At 39.5% G+C, this 22,981-nt stretch overlaps 1 pseudogene across 1 annotated transcript; it reads right to left on the bottom strand.

Annotated features, from left to right (window-relative positions):
• Positions 1–5,833: 5,833 nt before the first annotated feature.
• On the bottom strand, positions 5,834–6,717 carry LOC116537029 (annotated as a pseudogene). Its single transcript, XR_004262922.1, has one exon. The product of XR_004262922.1 is annotated as an SAP domain-containing ribonucleoprotein pseudogene (transcript).
• Positions 6,718–22,981: the final 16,264 nt, after the last annotated feature.

Raw genomic sequence — 22,981 nt, 5'->3', positions numbered from 1 at the left:
TGAGACCGACCCTATTTTTTTAAAAAATGTTCAATGTTAATGTGTAACTCCACATTATGTTTTCTACATAATTTAAGAGACTAATGCATCTCAAAGAATTATTTGTTTTGGGGCACACAGTATATAAAGATGTAATTTTATGACATCAATAACCAAAAGGGTTGAGGGTGGATTGTTAAAAGAGCAGAGTTTTTGTATGTTATTGACGTTAAGCAGGTATAAATTCAAAATATAGTATTATAACTTTAGGGTGTTAAATATAATCCCCATAGTAATCACAAAGAACATAGCTATAGAATATATCCAAAAGGAAATGAGAAATTAATTTAAATGTTTCACTACAAAAGATAAACACAAAACAAAATACAGATAAATTAATAAACACAAAAGTAATAGAAAAAAATGAGGGTCAAAAAAGCCATAAGTCATATAGAAAACAAATAGCCAAACATTGAAAGTCAGTCCCTTTTTATTGGTAATTACTTATTATTATTATTATTATTATTATTATTTTTAGACAGGGTCTCATTCTGTCACCCAGGCTGGAGTGCAGTGGGAAAGTCTTGGCTCACTACAACCTCCACCTCACAGGTTCAAGTGAAGCAATTCTCATGACTCAGCCTCCCAAATAGCTGGGATTACAGGCGTGTACCACCATATCCAGGTAATTTGTTTGTATTTTTAGTAGAGATGGGGTTTTACCATGTTGGCAGGGCTGGTCTCGAACTCCTGACCTCAGGTAATCTGCCTGCCTCAACCTCCCAAAGTGTTGGGATTAATGGTGTGAGCCACCACTCCCAGCCAACTGTAAATGTAAATGGATTAAACTCTCCAATCAAAAGGCAAAGATTGTCAGAATTGATTTAAAAACATAATCCAACAGTATGCTGTCTACAAGGCACTCACTTTAGATCCAAAGAGACAAATAGATTGAAAGTGAAGGATGGAAAAAAACATATTCTATGCAAATAGTAACTAAAAGAGAGCAGGAATGCTTATACCAACATCAGATAATATACACTTCAATTTTTTAAAGACCTTTTTTTAAAAATTACAAGAGAAAAGAACATTATATAATTATTTTTGGAGACAGGGTCTTACTCTGTGGCCTAGGCTGGAGTGCAGTGACTTGATCACAGCTCACTACAGTCTCAACCACCTGGGCTCAAGCAATCCTCCTACTTCAGCCTCCCAAGTAGCTGGGACCACAGTCATGCACCACCATTCCCAGCAAATATTTTTAATTATTTGTAGAGATGAGGTCTCACTATGTTGCCCAGGGTGTTCTCAAACTCCTGGGCTCAAGCTATCCTCCTTCCTTGGCCTCCCAAACTGTTGGGATTACAGGCATGAGCCACTGGGCCCAGCTAAGACTATTATAAATACAAGGTTTAATACAGGAAGAAAGATACAACAATTATGAAAATTTACATACCTAATGAAGATCATCAAAATACATTAAACAAAAACTGGCAGAACTAAAGGGAGTAATAGAAAGTTCTACAATAATAGTTGGAGTCTTCAATACCCTACTCTCAGTATTAGAAGAACCAGAAAGAAGATAAGTAAGGAAATACAGAATTTAAACAACACAATAAGCCAACTAGAGATAATGGGCATATACAGAACGCTGTGCTCAACAACAACAGCGTAGACATTCTTATCAAGTGTACATGGAACATTTTTCAGGATAGACTATATGTTGGGCCACAAATTGTCTCAATAGATTTTAAAAGATAACTATCATACAAAGTATTTTCTCTTACAGCGCAAGATAAATTAGATCAATAACAGTAGTAAAACTGCAAAAATTATGAAATTGAGCAATTGAAATCACAAGAGAAATTAGAAAATACTTACAGATACGTGATAATGACCTGTAAGTATTTATGCATCTCACCAAAACTTACAGAATGCAGTAAAAGCAGTGCCAAGGAAGAAATGTATTGCTGTAAATGCTTACATTAAAAAAAGAAGATCTCAAATCAACAACCTAACTGCAATTTAGGGAACTAGAAAGACAAAAACAAACTAAACCCAAAGCCAATAGAAGGAAGGATATCATAAAGATTAGAAGAGAAATAAATAATATGAGAATAGGAAAACAACAGAGAAAATCAATGAAACAAGAAATTGATTCTTTAAAAGATCAATAAATTGACAAACCTTTAGCTAGATGGATTAAGCAAAAGAGAAGAGTCAAATTACTAAGATCAGAAATGAAAGCAAGGGCATTACAAGTGATTCTACAGAAATAAAAAGGATTATAAGGGAGTGCAATAAACAATTGCATGCCAACAAATCAGATAACCTGGATGAAACTGATAAATTTTTAGAAACACAAAACCTAAGACTAAATCACAAAGAAATAGAAAATCTGAATAACCCTATAATTAGCAAGGAGATTGAACCAGTAATAAAAAGTCTCCTGAGAAATAAAAGCTCTGGAACTGGTGTTTTCACTGCTGAATTCTGTCAAACATTTAAAGAACACCAATCGTTCTCAAACTTTTCAAAAAAAGAAAAAAATATCAAAAAGGAGAGAACACTTTCTATGAGGCCAGCATAACCCTGATACCAAAGCCAGACAAAGGCACTACAAGAAAAGAAAACTACAACCCAATATCCTTTATGAGCACTGATGCAAAAAATCCGCAACAAAACACTAGCAAACCAAATTTAGCAGCATATTAAAAGGATTATACACCATGACCAAGTAGGATTTATTTCTGGAATGCAAGGATTGTTCAACATACAAGAATTTGTCAGTGTTTCTATAGCAATCTACAGATTCAGTGCAATCCCTATCAAAATCCCAATGATACTTTTTGCAGAAATAGAAAAACCTATCCTAAAATTCATATGGAACTTCAAGGGACCCTGAAAATAGCCAAAATAGTGTTAAAAAAGGAGAACAAAACTGGAAGACTCCTACTTCCTGACTGCAAAACTTATTACAAGCTATAGTAATCAAATAGTATGATATCCACATGTAAAAGAATAAATTTGGGCCCTTATCTAACCATATACAAAAATCAACTCAAAATGGATCAAAGACCTAAATGTAAGACCTAAAAGTATAAAATTCTAAAAGAAAATATAGGGCTAATCTTTACAACTGTGAAGTTGACAGTGATTTCTTAGAAATGACACCAAAGGCACAGCCAACAAAAAATAAAAAAAAAAAAAAAAAAAAAAATTTTTGCAATGAAGCTGGGCACGGTGGCTCACACCTGTAATCCTAGCACTTTGGGAGGCTGAGGTGGGTGGATCACCTGAGGTCAGGAGTTCAAGACCAGCCTGGCCGTCATGGTGAGACCTCATCATTTTTTTTTTTTTTTTTTAAAAAAAAAAAGGAAAAAAAATTTGTGCGATGAAAGACACTATGAAGAGAGTAAAAAGGCATCACATAGAATGGGAGAAAATATTTGCAAATTATACATATGATAAGAAATTAATGTCTGTACTATATAGAGAACTCCTGAATCTCAACAGTGAAAAAAACAAAACAACTTGATTTTAAAATGGGGCTGGGCACGGTGGCTCATGCCTTTAATCCTGACACTTTGGGAGGCCAAGGTGGGTGGATCACCTGAGGTCAGGATTTCGAGACCAGCCTGACCAATATGGTGAAGCCCCGTCTCTAATAAAAATACACACACAAAAAAAGCCGGACATGGTGGCATGTGCTGGTAATCCCAGAAACTCAGGAGGCTGAGGCAAGAGAATTGCTTGAACCTGGGAGGTGGAGGTTGCAGTGAGCTGAGATTGTGCCACTGTACTCCAGCCTAGGCTATAGAGCAGGACTCTGTCTCAAAAAAAAAAAAAAAGCAAAGGGCTGGGCACTATGGTTCATGCCTGTAAGCCCAGCACTTTGAGAGGCGGAGGTAGTCGGATTGCTTGAGACCAAGAGTTTGAAACCAGGTTGGACAACAGAGCAAAACCCCACCTCTAGCAAAAATACAAAAAAAAAAAAAAAATTAGCTGGGTGTGGTGGGGCATGCCTGTGGTCCCAGCTCCTTGAGAGGTTGTGGTGGAAGGATTGTTTGATCCCAGAAGGTAAAGGTTGCAGTGAACGGAGATCATGCCACCACACTTCAGCCTGGGTGACAGAGTGAGACTCTGTCTCAATTTTTTCAATAAAAAATAATTTTAAAATGGGCAAAGGATTTGAATAGATATTTTTCCAGAGAATATATATAAATGGCCAATAAGCACAAAAACACTAAACATCAGTAATCATTAGGGAAATGTGAATAAAACTACAATGAGACACCACTTCAGACCCATTAGAATAGTTACTATTTTAAAAAATCAGAAAATAACAAGTGTTGATGAGGGTTTGGAGAAATTGGAACCCTTGTGCACTGTTGGTGGGAATGTAAAATGGTACAGCCACTGTGGAAAACAATGTGAAAGTTCCTAAAACAATTACCTGTGGAATTATCATATAATCCAGCACTTTCACTTCTGGGTGTATAACCAAAAGAATTGAAAGCAGAGTCCCAAAGAGATCTTTGTATACCTACACGCATATTCAGAACAGCATTATTCACAATAGCTAAAACATGGAAGCAACACAAGTATCCATCAACAGATGAACTTATAAGCAAAATGTATTCTATACATACAATGGAATATTCAATGAAGAAAAAGGAAGGGAATTCTAACATGTGCTACAATATGGATGAACCTTGAGAACATTATGCGAAGTGAACTAAGCCAGTCACGAAAAGACAAATGTTGGCCAGGCATAGTGGCTCACATCTGTAATCCCAGCACTTTGGGAGGCTGAGGTGGAAGGATTGCTGAGGCCCAGAAGTTCAAGACCAGCCTGGGCAATATAACAAGAGCCATTCTCTACAAAAAAATGAAGAAAATTAGCTGAGTATGGTAACATTTGCCTGTGGTGCAGCTACAAGGGAGGCGGAGGTAGAAGGGTCGTTTGAGCCTGGGAGGTTGAAGTTGCAGGGAGCCATGATCACACCACCACACTCCAGCTCATGCAACACAGTGAAACCCTGTCTCACACACATACACAGAAATTAACAAAAAAGACTAATATTGTATGATCTCACTTATATGAGGTATATAGAATTGTTAAGAACACAGAGACTGAAGGTAGAATGGTGGTTTCCAGAGTCTGTGGGGAGGAAGGAATGGGGAGCTACTGTTTAATGGGTATAGAATTTCCATTTTGCAAGATTAAAAGAATTATGAAGATGGATGATGGCGGTAGTTGCACAACATATGAAGTATATTTAATACTGTTGTACTATACACTTAAAAATGGTTAGGATGGCAAATTTTATATTATGTATATTTTATCACAATTTTTTAATGTGGAAAATAATTACCCACAAGGACAAAAAGAATAGAAAGAGTCAAGAGAGGAGGAAAATTAATCAATTTTGAAAGATAAAAAATTGATATATTCTCTGAATAGGTAATTTTTAAAAAAAAATTTAAAAATTGATAAAGTGTACCAACCTCGCCTCCACCCTAACCATAAGGTTATGGTTAGGAATTTGAAGCTGATAGTACGCTGAAGGTAACCATAGTAACAACAAAACGTAAACCCAGATCAAATCTGGACTAAATTACCTCAATTACCCACGCAAACAGCCTATCAAAAGGAGAGACATGCTCATTTCTAGGCATAAATGTTATTTATTACAGTCTCCACTGTTCTACACATGATGTCCAACACTCAATGAAAAATTATGAAACATAATGTGGAAAGAATAGCAAATGATGTTGAGACAGCTGGATATCCACATACAAAAAAATTAATTGGACTCCTACCCCACACCATACACAAAAATTAAATAACTCTTTTTTTTTTTTTAACAAGCAACATAATCAAAAACAAACACAACAACCTTAAAGCTGAAACAGCAATAAGTCAAACTGCTGCTGCAGTTCACGGATGTACCTGGGGTACATGCTCCCTCATTGCGAGGCAGGATGTAGGCACATGACTGTGCATTTAGGTGTGTATGTGACCAAGAAGAATCAGAGAAATGGAAAACACTGGAGAACAGAAAGTAACAAGAACTTTTCATCAGGCAATCCCAAAGCGCTCTGCTCTTTTCCTCTTCTTTGCCTCTGTATCCTCTGTGGTTCTAGTTCCAGCTGAACTTGTGACAATCCCAAATCGTTCCTTCCTCTTTTTCAGCTTCTCATCATCTTCAGACTTTCTGGAGATTGAAGAGACATTCAAACCAAATCTTTGAGCTCTTTCCTTCAGCTTAGCCAAGTTAACCATAGGTTTGTTGTCAGATGACAGACCTTTTGTTGGAACTGAAGAAATCCCAAACGTAGCTGCCCGAGCAGCTTTCTTACTCTCCAAGCTCACAGGTACATTGGATTGTTCGGCCCTCTTCTGCATTCTCTCAGTCTGTGGTATTTCAGATGTAATTTTCACCACTTTCTTTTCTGCTGCCACATCAACAGTTTTTTCAGGGGGTTCTTCCTCTTTGACAGGGAGCTCTATAGGCTTTGTTTCTTCTTCCTCTGTTTCATCTCCCAGTACTTCTTCATTTGCCTCCTCTTCAGCATGTTCTTCAAGATATGCCTGGAGTCTGTGGATAAGATCTTTCTTTATGCCCTTTGTCTCCAAACCACGAGCAAGACATTCTTGCTTTAGTTCAGCAAGCTTCAGCTTATGGAGCTCCACCGTCTCGGTCGCCATCTCGTTACCCCTCACTCCACTCAAAATTAAATAACTCTTTAGAATAAGAGTTAAAATATAATAAAACTCATAGAAGAAGATATAGTTGTAATCTCTTTAAAAAAATGTACAAAAGGCCAATGAGTACATGAAAAGATACTCAATATCATCAGTATCATCATTAGTCATTAGAGAAATACAAAATGACAGTAATACTACTCTCACCCACTAGGATGACTATGAGGCAAAACAAAATGTAACGAAATAAGTGTTGACAAGGATATGGAAAAATGTGAACCCTCATTTATTGTTGCTAGGAGTGTAAAATGATTCAGCCACTTTGGAAAAGAGTCTATTGGTCACTCAAAAGATTAAACAGAGTTTCTATATGACCCCGCAATTCTAATCCTAGGTTATACCTAAGAGACGCTCAGATGTTCAAACAAAAACTTCTGCATGTTTTTTTTCTTTTTCTATTTGCAATAGTCAAAAGATAGAAACAACCCTAATGTCCATCAACTGATGAGCAGATGAACAAAATATGGTGCATCCATATCATTAATATGATTCAGCCATAGAAAGGGATGAAGTACTGATACCTGCTACATGGATGAACCTGGAAAACATTATGCTAAGTGAAATAAGCCAGACATAAAAGGCCACCTATTGTATTCTTTTATTTATATGAAATGTCCAGAATATGAAAATACATACAGACATAAAATAGATTAGTGGTTGCCAGGATGGGAAAAGAGAGGAATGGAGTAACTGCTTAACCAGTGTAGGGGTTTCTTTTGGGTGATGAAATGTTCTGGAACTAGATATTGGTGATAGTTGCATAACATTGTGAATGTACTAAATATTTTTGAATTATACACTTTAAAATGGTCAAAATTGTGAATTTTGTATATTTTACCACTTTTTTTTTTTTTTTTTTTTTAGGATTAGGTTTCTTAGATCTGACACTAAAACACAACAAGAAAAAATAAATGGAACTTCATCCAAATTGAAAAGTTTTGGCTTGGCGTGGTGGCTCATGCCTGTAATCCTAGCACTTTGGGAGGCTGAGATAGGCAGATCACCTGAGGCCAGGAGCTTGAGACCACCCTGGCCAACATGGGAAAACCCCATCTCTACTAAAAATTAGTTGGATGTGATGGCAGGCATCTGTAATCCCAGCTACTCAGGAAGCTGAAGCAGGAGAATCATTAGAACCCAGGAGGCGGAGGTTGCAGTGAGTAGAGATGCGCCACTGCACTCCAGCCTGGGTGACAGAGTGAGACTCTGTTGTTTTGTTTTTGTTTTTTTTAAAGAAAGAAAATGAAAACTTTTGCACTTAAAGGACACTGTCTTTCTTTCTTTTAATTTTTTTTTTTTTTTTTTTTTTTTTCATTTAAAAAAACAGAGACGGAGCTTCCCCATGTTGGCCAGGCTGGTCTCGAACTCCTGACCTCAGGATTTGGAGAAATTGGAACTCTCATACACTACTGGTAGGAAGGTAAAATTAGGAGGCCACTTTGGAAAAGAGTCTAATAGTCACTCAAAAGGTTAAACATAGAGTTTCCATATAACCTAGCAATTTTGCTCCTAGCTTATACCTAAGAGACATGAAAACACAGCCACACAAAAACTTGTACACAAATGTACAAAGCAACATTTCTTATAATAATGAAAAAGTAGAAACCCAAATATTCATCAAACTAATGACTGGATGGATAAAATATGGCATATCCATACATACACATAGAATATTATTCAGCCATAAAAAGAATGAAGTATTGATTTATACTACAACATGTATGAACCTTGAAATATGCAAAATGAAAGAATCCAGTTACAAAATACCACATAGTAAATGATTCCATTTATATGAAAATGTCCAGATAGGCCAATTCAGAGAGACTGAAAGTAGGGTAGCAGTTGCCAGGTGGTAGGAAAGGGGAATAGAAATGACAGATAATGGGCTTTGGGTTTTGTTTTGGTGTCATGAAATGTTCTAGAATTACGTAGTGGTGATGTTTGCACAATTTTGTGCAACTCCTGTATTGTACACTTTGAAGGGTGATTTTTTTTTTTTTTTTTTTTTTTTGGAGATGGAGTCTTGCTCTCTTGCCCAGGCTGGAATGCAGTGGTACAATCTCAACTCACTGTAACTTCTGCATTGTGGGTTCAAGCAATTCTCCTGCCTCAGGCCCGCTAAGTAGCTGGGATTATAGGCATGCATCACCATAGCTGGCTGATTTTTGTATTTTTAGTAGAGACAGCGTTTCACCATATTGGCCAAGCTGGTCTCAAACTCCTGACTTAAGTGATCCACCCACCTCGGCCACCCGAAGGGCTGGGATTATAGGTGTGAGCCACCAGGCCTGTCCCAGAGAGTAAATTTTATGATGTGAATTATATCTCAATGTTTTGTATCTAAAAAATTATACCTCAGTTTTAAAAATAAGGAAATATATCCTTTCAAAAATGTCTTTTTAATATTTCAAAGTTAAATGTCAAGAGAATGAGAAAAGAAGTCACAGCCTGTGAGAAAATTTTACAAAAGACATATGCGATACAGGAATGGTATTCAAAATATATGCTTACAACCAAACAGTAAGAAAACAACCAGATTAAACAATGGGTAAATGATCTGAACAGACACCTCACCAAAGAAGATATACACAGATGGCAAATAAGCATATGAAAAGATCCTCCACATCCTTTGTCATTAGGGAATTGCAAATTAAAACAATGAGGGCAGCAAGATGGCCCATGCCTGCCTGTAACCTCAGCACTTTGGGAGGCCAAGTTGGGTGGATCACAAGGTCAAGAGTTCGAGACCAGCCTGACCAATATGGTGAAATCCTGTCTCTACTAAAAATACAAAAATCAGGCAAGCGTGGTGGTAGGTGCCTGTAGTCCCAGCTACTCAGAAGGCTGAGGCAGGAGAATTGCTTGAACCCAGGAGGCAGAGGTTGCAGTGAGCCAAGATCAAGCCCTAGGTGACAAAATGAGACTCCATCTCAAAAAAAAAAAAAAAAAAAAGAGATACCACTACACTTTAGAATGGCAAAAATTCAAAACACTGACAACACCAAATACTGGCAAGGAGGTGGGACAACAGGAACTCTCATTCATTGCTGGAGGAATGCAAAAGGACACAGTCACTTTGGAAGACAGCAGTTTACAAAACCAAACATACTTTTACCATATGATCCTACACCTGAGCTCCTTTGTGTTTACCCAACTATGCTGACAACTTAAGTGCACTGAAACACCTACACATGGATGTTTGTAGCAGCTTTATTCATAATTGTCAAAACTGGAAAGAAATTAAAAAGTCCTTCAATAGGTAAGTGGATAAAGAAACTCTGGTACATCCAGACAGTGGAATATTATTTAATGCTGAAAAGAAATGAGCTGTTAAGCCATAAAAAGACATAGAGAAACTTTAAATTCTTATCACTAAGTGAAAGAAGTCATTCTGAAAAGCCTATATACTGTATAATTCCAACAATATGACATTCTGGAAAAGACAGAACTATAGAGACAGTAAAAACAGAAGTGATTTCTAGACACTTAAGTGGAGAGAGAGATGGATAGGTGGAGCACAGGAGATTTTTAGGGCAGTGAAATTATCTGTATGATATTGTAAGTGTGGGTATATGTTACGCATTTATCAAAACCTACAGAATGCACAACACAGTGAACTTTAACGTAAACTATGGACTTTGGTGGATTATGACATATGTGTCAACATTGGGGCTTTGGTTGTACCAAATATTCCAATCTGATGCTAATGTTGAAAGTGGAGGCTTTGTTGGACGAGGGTGTTACTAGGGGAGGAGAGCAGGGTATGGGAACTCTGTATACCTGCCACTCCATTTTGCTACTCTAAAGCTACTCTAAAAAAAAATGTCAATTAATTTTAAAAGTTAAATGAGCCACATTCTTTTTTTGAGATGGAGTTTGGCTCTTGTTGCCCAGGCTGGAGTGTAATAGTGCAATGTCAGTTCTCTGCAACCTCTGCCTCCCAGGTTCAAGCGATTCTCCTGCCTCAGCCTCCTGAGTAGCTAGGATTACAGGCATGCGCCACCACACCCAGCTAATTTTTTATATTTTTAGTAGAGACAGTGTTTCTCCATGTTGGTCAAGCTGGTCTCGAGCTCCCCACCTCAGGTGATCCACCCATCTCGGCCTCCCAAAGTGCTGGATACATCTAGATACAGGCGTGAGCCACCACACCCAGCCAAATCAACCACAATGTAATGGAGCTTCTTTTTAAAATGTAGGCAAAAAAATAGAACTGTATCCAAAACTTATGGCTCATATTTTGACAGGTTAAAGTTGCAAAACTGTTTTAGGGTCTTCCTCCCTCTGCCTGATTTCTGGGGCTTACCTGGGCACACTCAGACACACAATCGATGCTTATCGCGTACTTGCAGGAAGAGCAAATCAGTAAGTCTCCATGGCATCATCTCATGATTTGGGTTTTTATCTTTGTTTCTTCCCATTGCAGTATCTATCTATTTAGCATTTCTTAGACAATTAATTGTATAAAACAAGTATAATTTCCTGATGACTAAAACATATCAGCTTAAAGTCCTTAAAACATGGCAATTTGTACCCCCAGAACAATCTAAGGGAGAGGCAGGCAGAAGCCACAAGCGCCCTGAGCATCAGCGCAGCCCACCACCATTCCCACCATACTGCATTTATTACAATAGAAATCCCAAAACTGCAAGGGAAGGAGAATTAAGCTTCACTTTTTTTTTCTTCTTTAGACAGAGTTTTGCTCTCGTTGCACAGGTTGGAATGTAGTGGCGTGATCTTGGCTCACTGCAAGCTCCATCTCCTGGGTTCAAGCAACTCTCTTGCCTCAGCCTCCTAAGTAGCTGGGATTACAGGCATGCGTCACCATGCCAGGCTAATTTTGTAGTCTTAGTAGAGTGAGCTTTCACCATGTTGGTCAGGCCGGTTTCAAACTCCTGACCTCAGGTGATCCACCCACCACGGCCTCCCAAAGTGCTGGGATTACAAGCATGAGCCACCGCACCTGTCCCTTAAGCTTCACCTTTTAAAGGCTATAGAGATAGAGATATACATTAAAAATATTTTTAAACATATTTTTAAACCACCGCACATGCCTAGACCCATCAGACTCAAACTTCCAAAATTCAAAGATAAAGAGAATATCTTGAAAGCAGACAGAGAAAAGGCATATTACATTGAGAAGAACAAAGCATACTTCTCACCAGAAATTATGCAAGCTAGAAGAGAATAGAAGGTCATACTTCAAGTGCTAAAAAGAAAAACCCCATCAGTTCAGAATACTACACCCAATGGAAATATTTCAAAAATGACAGAAAAATACTTTTTCAGACAAACTCAAGTGACAGAATTCATCAGACCTGCATTGCAAGAAATGTTAAAGAAGTTCTTCAGGAAGGTGGAATGTGATACCAGAGGGATGCCTGGGTTTACATCAAGGAATGAAGACCTACTCCATAAATGGTTGAAAGGAAGCTCTAAGCCACCGCCACCTGCAAGCTGACTGCTTTCCAATTTTGCTGGGAAGGATCACATAGCTTTGGAAGCCTAGAGAAGGGTAAGCGCTCCAAACTTGTAAAGGCATCTTCATTTGTGGAGGGTCTCTTCTCCGTAACCCAAGGGACCCTTGTCACGGTAGTTATAAAAACTTCACAAACGGCTTGAATTTTCTTTGAATGATGGCACCCCTGTAACTTCTCCCTTCCAGGAAGCTTCCACCAAAGAATTAGAAGATTCTGTAACAGCAGACTCCTAAGTGACAGTGAGCTTAACACTCCTTCTTATTCCAACACTCTCTCCCAACCCATTCCCGCCACCCAAAGACCTATCAAGGCTGCTGCTGCCATGTTAGCAGCTATGAAACGGCTCTCTGGATACATCTAGATACATTTCATTGGTTCTGATGTGACAACCTGACCCACTAGGACAAATCAGACTTCCCTCCCCTCCAGAAATTTTAAAAGTAGAACTGAGAAACAGCCACAAGTCTCTGTTTTGAGTGCCTAACTAGGATGTACAGGTCTGGAGCCGTCCATAACCAAGTTGTCTTCTCCAAGGGCCAGAATAGTGGAGGAAACTTACCTGCTGGGGGGGAAAGAGCAGAGTCCAGTGGACTGGAGTGCAGGCAGGAGCAGAGCTAAAGTGATGTAGCAGCTTTGGAAGACAGTTGGCAGTTGTTTACAAAACTAAACATACTTTTTGCCATTTGATCCCTCAGTTCTGCTCCTTGGTATTTTACCCAAACATGTTGAAAACTTATGTCCACACAAAAACCTGAATGTTTATAGCAACTTTATAGCAACATCACAGAATACCAGTGGTGTCCGGGTCCATGGTCCCAGTTTTCCCTAAAACCCATCCGCTGTTAGGTCCTGCAAAACAGCAGAGTATCTCTAAAATTAAGTTTTCTTTTTCCTTTAGCTGGAACATCCTTTCAGGTATAGTTTCTCTTTCTTGAAACTAAAAGATTCCCAAGTTTTTCTCACTTCCTCACTGAGACTCTCACCTAATCTCACCTAATTATATGTGTAGTCATCTGTGATTTCTAGGTGGGAAAACTTGAAGAAAGTTTGACATATGAAAATACAAGTGTCCAAACCTGAAGAACTGATGGATAAGTATTCATTACCCCAAAGTAATCGTTTATTTGACAAAAAGAATTTACTAGAGGGAATCTTTTAAATTGCCATTTTCCTAGTGCTCTCAAGATACTGTTTCAAAACAAACATGTCCATTAAAATATGGTATGATGCATCCATATGATGGAGTCCTATACGGCCAATAAAAGAGAACAAGATGAATCTGCATGTGCCGATAGTGAAATAGCTCCAGGAATATTATTAAAAATCTTATCTAAGGCCAGGTACAGTGGCTCATGCCTGTAATCCTAGCATTTTGGAAGGCCAGAATGCATGGATCACTTGAGCTCAGGAGTTCAAGACCAGCCTGGGGAACAAGGGGAAGCCCTATTTCTACAAAAACACAAAAAATTGGCTGGGCATGGTGGTGGACCTGTAGTGTCAACTACATACCCAATAACTACAGAGGGGATGTCAAAAAGAAAGAATCAAATTCACAACACAGAGCCCCAGAAGAGTTCAGGAATGCAAAACACCAGGTGCTCTGAGAATGTGGGATGCAACATGGGGCTGAAAATAGGAGCAAGGATTGAACATGTATTTTTATTTTTTGAGACAGTGTCTCACTCTGTTGCCCAGGCTGGAGTGCAGTGGTGCGATCTTGGCTCACTGCAACCTCCGCCTCCTGGGTTCAAGTGGTTCTCCTGCCTCAGCCTCCCAAGTAGCTGGGATCACAGGCCTGCGCCACCACACCCAGATAATTTTTGTATTTTTGGTAGAGACAGGGTTTCACCATGTTGGCCAGGCTGGTCTCAAGCTCCTAGCCTCAAGTAGGTTGCCTGCCTTGGCCTCCCAATGTGCTGGGATTACAGGCATGAGCCACCATGCCTGACCAGAACATTTATTTTTTAAATGCACTAAGATTGGCATGTCTCTTCCTTTATTCTGGTCATGCCTTCCTCACAGGGACAGGAGTCTGAAGCTTTAGCCTATGGATGAACCTACCCTGAAAGCCTCCAGGCTCGGGACCCAGGAACAGCAAAAGGTTGCAAAAGAGCTGTGCCAAAAACAGAGAATTGAAAACAACCCTACTATAATACCCTAGCCCTTCTGGCATAAGCTCCAAGCACAGTGACAGTCAGGCATATTTCCTTCCTGGAAAGAACACTGAAAATTTGTGTCTGAAGACATTGAATGATCCTAGAGAAAAGAGCTATAGAAAGGACATTTTACATTTTCCAGCAAAATGGTTGAGTCTCTATCCCATTACCATACAGTAACACTAATTTCACAAACTCAGTACACACACACACAGAGCTCCCAAGAAACTGTGGTACCACACTCTTAAATAAAAAAGGAAACGAGACTGTCCAGACATAAGGAAAACTTGAACATGAAAGACCAAAAATATAACCAGGAAAAAGAAAACTAACAGGAAGCGGAAACAACGCAGGAAACCTTCCCCTGAAATCTATACTATCAAAAGAGAGGAAAGAAAAAATAATATGACCATCAAACAAAAACAATATGCCCTTCTTTTTTTTTTAAAGACAGAGTCTAGCTCTGTTATCCAGGCTGGAGTACAGTGGTGCAATCTTGGCTCACTGTGACCTCAGCCTCCTGGGTACAATCTATTCTCCTGCCTCAGCCTCCCAAGTACTTGGGATTACAGGCACCACACCTGACTAATTTTTGTATTTTTAGTAGAGACGGGGTTTCGCCATGTTGGCTAGGCTGATCTTGAATTCCTGACCTCAAGTGATCTGCCCATCTCGGCCTTCCAAAGCACTGGGATTACAGGCATGAGCCACCGTACCTGTCCGATATGCCTTTTTAAAAAAAAGAAAAAAAAAAAGTAACACAGAACCAAATAACTTTTAGAATTTTAAGACATGTTAGCTAAAATTTTTTAATTCATAAAAACAACTGGGGCCGGGCGCGGTGGCTCACGCCTGTAATCCCAACACTTTGGGAGGCTGAGGCAGGCAAATCACAAGGTCAAGAGATCGAGACCATCCTGGGTAACATGGTGAAATAGTGTCTCTACTAAAAATATAAAAATTAGCTGGGTGTGGTGGCACATGCCTGTAGTGTCAGCTACTAGAGAGGCTGAGGCAGGAGAATCGCTTGAACCTGGGAGGCAGAGGTCACAGTGAGCCAAGATGGCGCTGCTGCACTCCAACCTGGTGACAGGGTGAGACTCCATTTCAGAAAAAAAAAAAAGGAAGATAAACTTAAGAAAATCTCCCAAGAAGTAGAACCAAAAGAAACAGAAAATGTAAGAGAACAGATAAAGTTAGAAAAGTAAGAATGTCCAACATCCACATGATAGGTAGCTTCAAAAAGAAAGAAGAGATTAAGTGAGCAAAGAAATATTATCAAATAAATAACACAAGAAATGTTTTCATTTCTAAAGGACATCAGTTTTCAGATCCACTGAATACACAGTGGTTGAAAATAGATTCTGAGCCACCCATATCATCAGGAAGTATCAGAATACTCAGGACATAAAGAAGATTCTAAAAACTTCCAAAGGAAAAATAAGTGTATTGCTTGATTTTCACACTGCTATAAAGAATTACACAAGACTGGGTAATTTATCAAGGAAAGAGGCTTAATGGACTTGCAGTTCCATGTGGCTGGGGGCCCCAGGAAACTTACAATCATGGCAGGAGGGGAAGGAAAAACATGCACCTTCTTCACAAGGCGGCAGGACAGAGAAGGAACTCAGGAGAAATTGCTAAACACTTATAAAACCACCAGATCTCCTGAGAACTCACTCATTATCACAAGACCAGCAAGGGGGAAACCACCCCCATGATCCAATTACCTTCACCTGGTCCCTCCCTTGACATGTGGGGATTATAATTTGAGATGAGATTTGGTTGGGGACACAGAGCCAAACCATATCAAGAAATCACATGCAAAGAATAGGAAATCATAATGCATTCCTCAAAAACAACAGAGTAAGTTGAAAGACAACATAGGAATGCCTTCAAAATTCCGAGAGAAAATTACTTTCAACCTAGAAATCCACACCTAGGCAAATTATGCATCAAATGTTGCAACACAGCGAACACATTTAGATACTTGGGATCTCAAAAAATATTCCTACCTACTATTGCACCCATTCTCAGGAAACTTTTTGAAGATGGGCTTCATCAAAACATGGAAATAAACTGAGAAGAAGGAAGTCACAGAATTCAGTAAATGGGGGACCCAGCCTAAAAGACAGGCAAAGAGATATCCCAGAACAACAGCTCTGCAGAGCAACTGCTAGTCCAGATTGGGGCAGGAAGGCAGAAGGTGTATCAGGTTATTAGTCTGTTTTCACACTGCTATAAAGAAATACTCAAGACTTGGTAATTTATAAAGGAAAGACTTGAGTAATTTATAAAGGAAATTGGTTTAACTGACTCATAGTTCCGCAGGGCTGAAAACCCTCAGGAAACTTACAATCATGGCAGAAAGTGAAGGGGAAACAAGGCACCTTCTTCACAAGGCGTCAGGAGGGAGTGAGGGCAAGCACAAAAAATTCTACCTGTAAAACCAGCAGATCTCATGAGACTCACTCACTATCATGAGAATGGCATGGGGAAAATCACCCCCATAATCCAATCACTCCCCTTCCTTGACACCTGGGGATTAAAGTTCTAGATGAGACTTGGGTGGGCACACAGAGCCAAACCATATCAATTGGTCGGTGTTTTCTATGTAGTAAAAGGAAACCTCAAGATCTCAGTGGCTTACAACAAGGACAATTCACGTTTATGACTCTGCGTCTGACAAGGGTTCAATCAATACCGCTGGACCTAGCTGGGCTTGGCTCTAGAATGAGGTTTCTGTTTAAGGTCTTTTCCCCATGTTTTCTCATCCTCCTTGAACCAATATCTACCCAGGTCTTGTACTTGTCATGGTGAACTGCAGAAGCTCAAGAAGCAAGCCAGGTTACACAGGCACATTTCAATCCTCTGCTCTTCTCATGTCTATTACCATTCTTGGGCCAAAGCAAGTCATAGAGCCATGCTCACCATCAGTGGGGCAGGGAAATATACTCCCCCTACTCTAGTGGGAGATACTGCAAAGTTCATAGCAAAAAGCATGGGTGTATCATTCTGTAACAGAGAGGAAGTGAAGAACTGGGAATAATCAGCCAACCTCAGAAAGCTCCAGAAGAGAAGCCTCCAGGAAAAAAATAATGGGACTGATAGAAGACCTAATATGTCTGTGTGGAAAAGAGTATCTCCAAGGGTTTATAATTCCTTAGAAGAGTGATATTGATAGTGACTTAAAAAACTACGCAAAATTTTTAAAAGACAACTATTAATTCCAGGAAAAGCAAAAATTGGTACAAAGAGGTTAAAATAATCATGGTAAACATATGATACATATATAATTAAGACATAAAGTACAACTAAATGTTGATAAAATTGGTATACAACTACTGTTTTTTTCATTGACCCCAAGATACATGTGTTATCAAAACAAAATCTGAACATCTGAAATCAAAAGCCCTCTCAGAATCACTGTCAGCCAGGAAGTAGCCGTGGCAGAGATGCCACTGCCATGCCCACGTGGGGTTGTTATTCCTGGTGGCATAGCTGAATAACTGCCACTCCTAAGCATTTTCGTTCACTTAAGGACCATTTGAAGAAAAAGTGAGTGTTGGTTATTGTCTAGAAAGTTTTTGTGCATGCCTTATGATAAAATCAACAAAGTGCCAGTATCAGAACTTGTAGAATGAATATCAGTTGTTTGGGAGAAAATCTCACTGGTAATAGTGGATCTCTTTTTCAAGAGTATCACCAATAGTCTTGAAAATATGAAGTAGGATATTGTGTTTTTAAAAGCATGGGCTAGGCGCAGTGGCTCATGCTCATAATCCCAGCACTTTGGGAGGCTGAGGCCAGTGGATCACCTAAGGTCAAGAGTTCGAGACCATCCTGGCCAACATGGTGAAACCTTGTCTCTACTAAAAATATTTAAAAATTAGCTGGGCATGGTGGTGCGTGCCTGTAATCCCAGCTACTCGGGAGGCTGAGGCAGGAGAATTGCTTAAGCCCAGGAGGTAGAAGTTGTAGTGAGCAGAGATCATGCCACTGCGCTCCAGCCTGGGTGACAGAGCGAGACCTTGTCTCAAAAGGAAAAAAAAAAAAAAAAAAAAAAAGCATGGGCAACAACATCTTGGAGATTACAAAATGATTCCAAAGAATGGGACTCTGGGCTGGGCATGGTGGCGCATGCCTGTAATCCTAGCACTTTGGGAGAGTGAGGCGGCAGGCTCACTTGAGCCCAGGAGTTTGATATCAGCCTGGGCAACATAGTCATCTCTATTTTATTTTTTTTTTAATTTAAATTTAAAAATATAACAATAAAAATAAGACTGGGACTCTGAATATAAAGGAGTTTTAGAAATACTTTTACCAATTAATTTGCTTATATATTTATTTTTATTGCATGCATGCATAAGAGTGATATATAACAAATTATACATCTAAAATCTAAAAGAATTCTTTCAATAAATGTAACATAAAAATTCTAAATGATAAGAAAGCATTGTACTTTTCTAGTAATTTTTGTCTCACTTAGTGGTATATAAAGGTGTGTCTTATAATCCATGATGTCTTAGTGAAATATAGCATATTGGGATACCAGAGGGAGAAAAACTTAGAGCTTGGGTTATATGAGTGAACAACATTCATAATAGAAAGTCAATAAATAGTCTAAAATTGATATATCAAGAAGTATCTTCCCTCATACTGAAAGAACATGCTTCCTGGGATTAAATCCCAAGTTCTGCCATTTGCTAGCCCTAAAACATTATGTAAATTACCTAACCCCTCTACAACTCAATTGTTCTCATCCCTAAAATGGGAATAGAAATAATACCTGCAGGGTTGGGTGCTGTGGCTCAATTCTGTTAATTCCAGCACTGTGGGAGACCAACGTGGGCAGATCACTTGAGCCCAGGGTGAAATACCATCTCTACTAAAAATACAAAAATAGCCAGGTGTGGTAATCCCAGCTACTCGGGAGGCTGAGGCAGAGAATCACTTGAACCTGGGAGGTAACGGTTGCAGTGAGCCAAGATCACGCCACTGCACTCCAGCCTGGGCAACTGATGAAACTCTGTCTAAAAAAAAAAAAAAAAAAAAGAATATATATGTAAATGGATCAGACCTAAAAATAGAATGCAAAACTATAAAACTCCTAGAAGATAACATAAGACAAAATCTACCTGACCTTGGGTTTGGTGATAATTTTCTATTTATTTATTTATTGTACTATTTTTTAGGTTTACTTACCACTATACAAATGCAGATGGTGGTGATTCTTTAATACAATGCCAAAAGCAGAATTCATGAAAGAAAGAATGTATGTTGGACTTTATGAAAATTAGAGGCTTCTATTCTGCAAAAGATGCTTTTGAGAGAAGGAAGACAAGCCACGAACTGGGATAAAATCTTCGTAAAACACATAAAGAGAACTGGTGTCCCAAATATACAAGAACCCTTCAAACTTGCCAATAAAGAAACAATCGCCCGATTTAAAAATTAGCAAAAGATCGGAACAGACACCTCACCAAAAAATATGTGCAGTTAGCAAATAAACACATGAAAAGATGCTCAACGTTATAGGTCATCAGGGAATTGCAAATTAAAACAATAAATGAGATATCACTATGCACCTACTAGTATGGCTTAAATCCAAAACTCTGACAACAGCAACTCACTAAGGCATTCAGAGTACCCAGTACTTTCTGCTATTTAGGATTTCTCAGCACTTTATCATAATCATAGTTCACTAGTGTAATGTGTTATGGGACTTTAAGATCCTCAGAGTCCCTGTGTACTAAATTGTGGCACAGAGGCAGAGAGCTGACATAGTTCTTGAAGCAAAATCGTGAAAATGTACTTCTGCCCCTGCCAGGATAAACAAAATTACCTCTGGTCTTTTTTGCTTATTGAAATAGGAAAAAAACATTTGCAAGTTAATGACTTTATTGCGGGTGGCAGAAGCGCTGTTGATTTCCTCTCGTGAAGAAACCACATCCGGAAGAGCAATACAAGCAACTGGAGTCATCACCTGTCTTAACCTTTCAGTCATTCACTATCATTCTCAGAGGCCCTTCTGACTTCTGCATGAGCCAAACAGGTAAGTTAAATGGATAAGTAACCACAGTTTTCACCTCTAGATTTTCAGATCTTTGATGGTTGCACTAATCTCACATTTCCCCTGGGAATGCATGATGGTTCTTTGTTTATAATTTCAATAGGGAGGAAGGCTTAGTGCTTTTCCTAGGCCCTTTCAACCATAGTAGCCACATTCCATGGACTGGAGAAACATGGGGATTCTGCCGTTTGCTGAATATATCTAGTCTAACGATACACTCAGGAACTGAAGAAACCATGGGGAAATGGGCTTAAGAACTGGGGTGACAATAAGGTAGACTAAAATCAAAAGTTGCAGCTGGGCGCAGTGGCTCACACCTGTAATCCCAGCACTTCAGGAGGCCAAGGCAGGAGAATCACTTGAGCCCAGGAGTTCAAGAGCAGCCTAGGCAACAGGTAATTTTTGTCTTTACAAAAATTAAAAAAGAAAAAAAAAGTAGCCAGCCATGGTGGCACACGCCTGTAGTTCCAGCTAATCCGGAGGCTGGATGGCTTGAGTACAGGAGTTCGAGGCTGTAGTGGGTTATGATCGTGCCACTGCACTCTACGCTGGGCAACATAGCAAGACCCTGTCTCAAAAAAAATCAAAAGTCAATTTATCACTTGACCCCATAAGCCCTCATTCACTCTGAGTGACCTTACTCACTGCTGACTACAGGTCCAAAGGCTAGCATTAGAGCCAGTGTCCAGCACGCCAAAGGGCACAGTTACTGCCTCTGATTCCTAGGGCCGCCATGACAAAATACTACACACTCAGTAGCCTGAAACAACTGAAATTTATTCTTTATCTTCACATGCGGTTCTTGCTGTGTCCAAATTTCTCCCTTCTTATAAGGTTTTTTTAAAAAGCTTCTTATAAGGAGATCGTCGTTGGATTAGGGCTAAACCGGTATGACGTCACCTTAACCTGATTGCATCTGCAAACAACTGTTTCCATAAGATGACCTGTTTCACAAGTACAGGGACCAGAACTTCAACATTTTCTTTTGAGGGAGACACAATTAAACCCACAACAGTTATCCTGGAAAATGACTACGGGCCTTTCTGGGGAAGCCTATAAGGAATATATAGGGAGACCGGGCACGATAGCTCACACCTGTAATCCCAGAACTTTGGGAGGCTGAGGCGGGCAGATCACTTGAGGTCAGGAGCTCTATACCAGGCTGGCTAACATGGTGAAGCCCTGTCTGAAGAGAAAGAAAGGGAGGAATAGGGAAGAGGAGGAGAAAGGAGGGGAGGGGAGGGGAGGGAAGGGAAGATAAAGTAGGGAAGGGAAGGGAAGGGAAAGGAGAAAGAGGGAAGGGAAGGGAAGGGAGAAGGAAGGGAAGGGAGAAGGAAGGGAAAGGAAGGGAGAGGGAAGGGGAGAAGAGGAAAGGGGAGGGGAGGGGAGAAAATAGGAGGGGAGAGGAGAGTGTTTCATCTGTAGTGTCTTCCCCCAATATCCCCGAGCTACAGAAGCTGGTATTACAGCACTTTCTGAAGACACCATCACTCTCTCACAAATATGTTTCTCAATGCCTTGGTGAAAAGAATGTCTCCTGTGCCCTCCCAGTGGACAGAGCTAGGAGTGAATGGGTCACGCTTATAAACCCACACCAAATTCCTGTCTCCTTGATTCTTTGGATTCCTTATTCCACATTTTACCAAAGAATTATTGGCATCTTAATTTCATTTAACTTCATCATGGAATCCAGGTTTCAGTCAACCAACTGAAAAAGCAATTAAATCTACTATATATCCATAAGAATGAATAAAATTAAAAATACTGACACAGCCAGGCATGGTGGCTCACTCCTATAATCCCAGCACTTTGGGAGGCCAAGGCGGGTGGATCACGAGGTCAGCAGTTCAAGACCAGCCTGACCAACATGGTGAAACCTCATCTCTACTAAAAATACAAAAATTTGCCAGGTGTGGTGGCACACACCTGTAATCCCAGCTACTCAGGAGGCTGAGGCAGGAGAATTGCTTGAACCCGGGAGGCAGAGGTTGCAGTGAGCCGAGATCGTGCCACTGCACTCCAGCCACAGAGCAAGACTCCATCTCAAAAAAAAAAAAAAAAAAAAAAAAAAAACCTGACACTATTTAATGTTGAAGAGGATATGAAACAAGAATTCACATAGATTATTGGTGGAAGTGCAACATGGCACAACCCTTTGGAAAAAGGTCTAACACTTTCTTACAGCCAACCATTTTTCAACATAATAATAAGCACACTGGAGTATTTAGAGGCCAAGCATATGGATGTCTGCAACGCGCTCTGAAATGCATTAAAAAATACAATGGTTCACAGATAGAAGAATAGATGGATGAATATGTGATAAAGGAAATAATAAAATGTTATTATAAGTTCCAGAAAACAATTAAATCATCCTTTTAAAAAAACTTATTAGGCCAGGCATGGGGGCTCACGCCTGTAATCCCAGTACTTTGGGAGGCCAAGGCAAGGGGTATCTTAAGGCCAGGAATTCAAGGCCAGCCCAGCCAACATGGTGAAACCCCATCTCTACTAAAAATACAAA

Source organism: Sapajus apella, unplaced genomic scaffold (genome assembly GCF_009761245.1).
Source record: "Sapajus apella isolate SASKATOON/1434 unplaced genomic scaffold, GSC_monkey_1.0 scaffold106, whole genome shotgun sequence".
NCBI lineage: Eukaryota > Metazoa > Chordata > Mammalia > Primates > Cebidae > Sapajus > Sapajus apella.
This window is presented reverse-complemented; position numbering and strand designations above follow the sequence as displayed.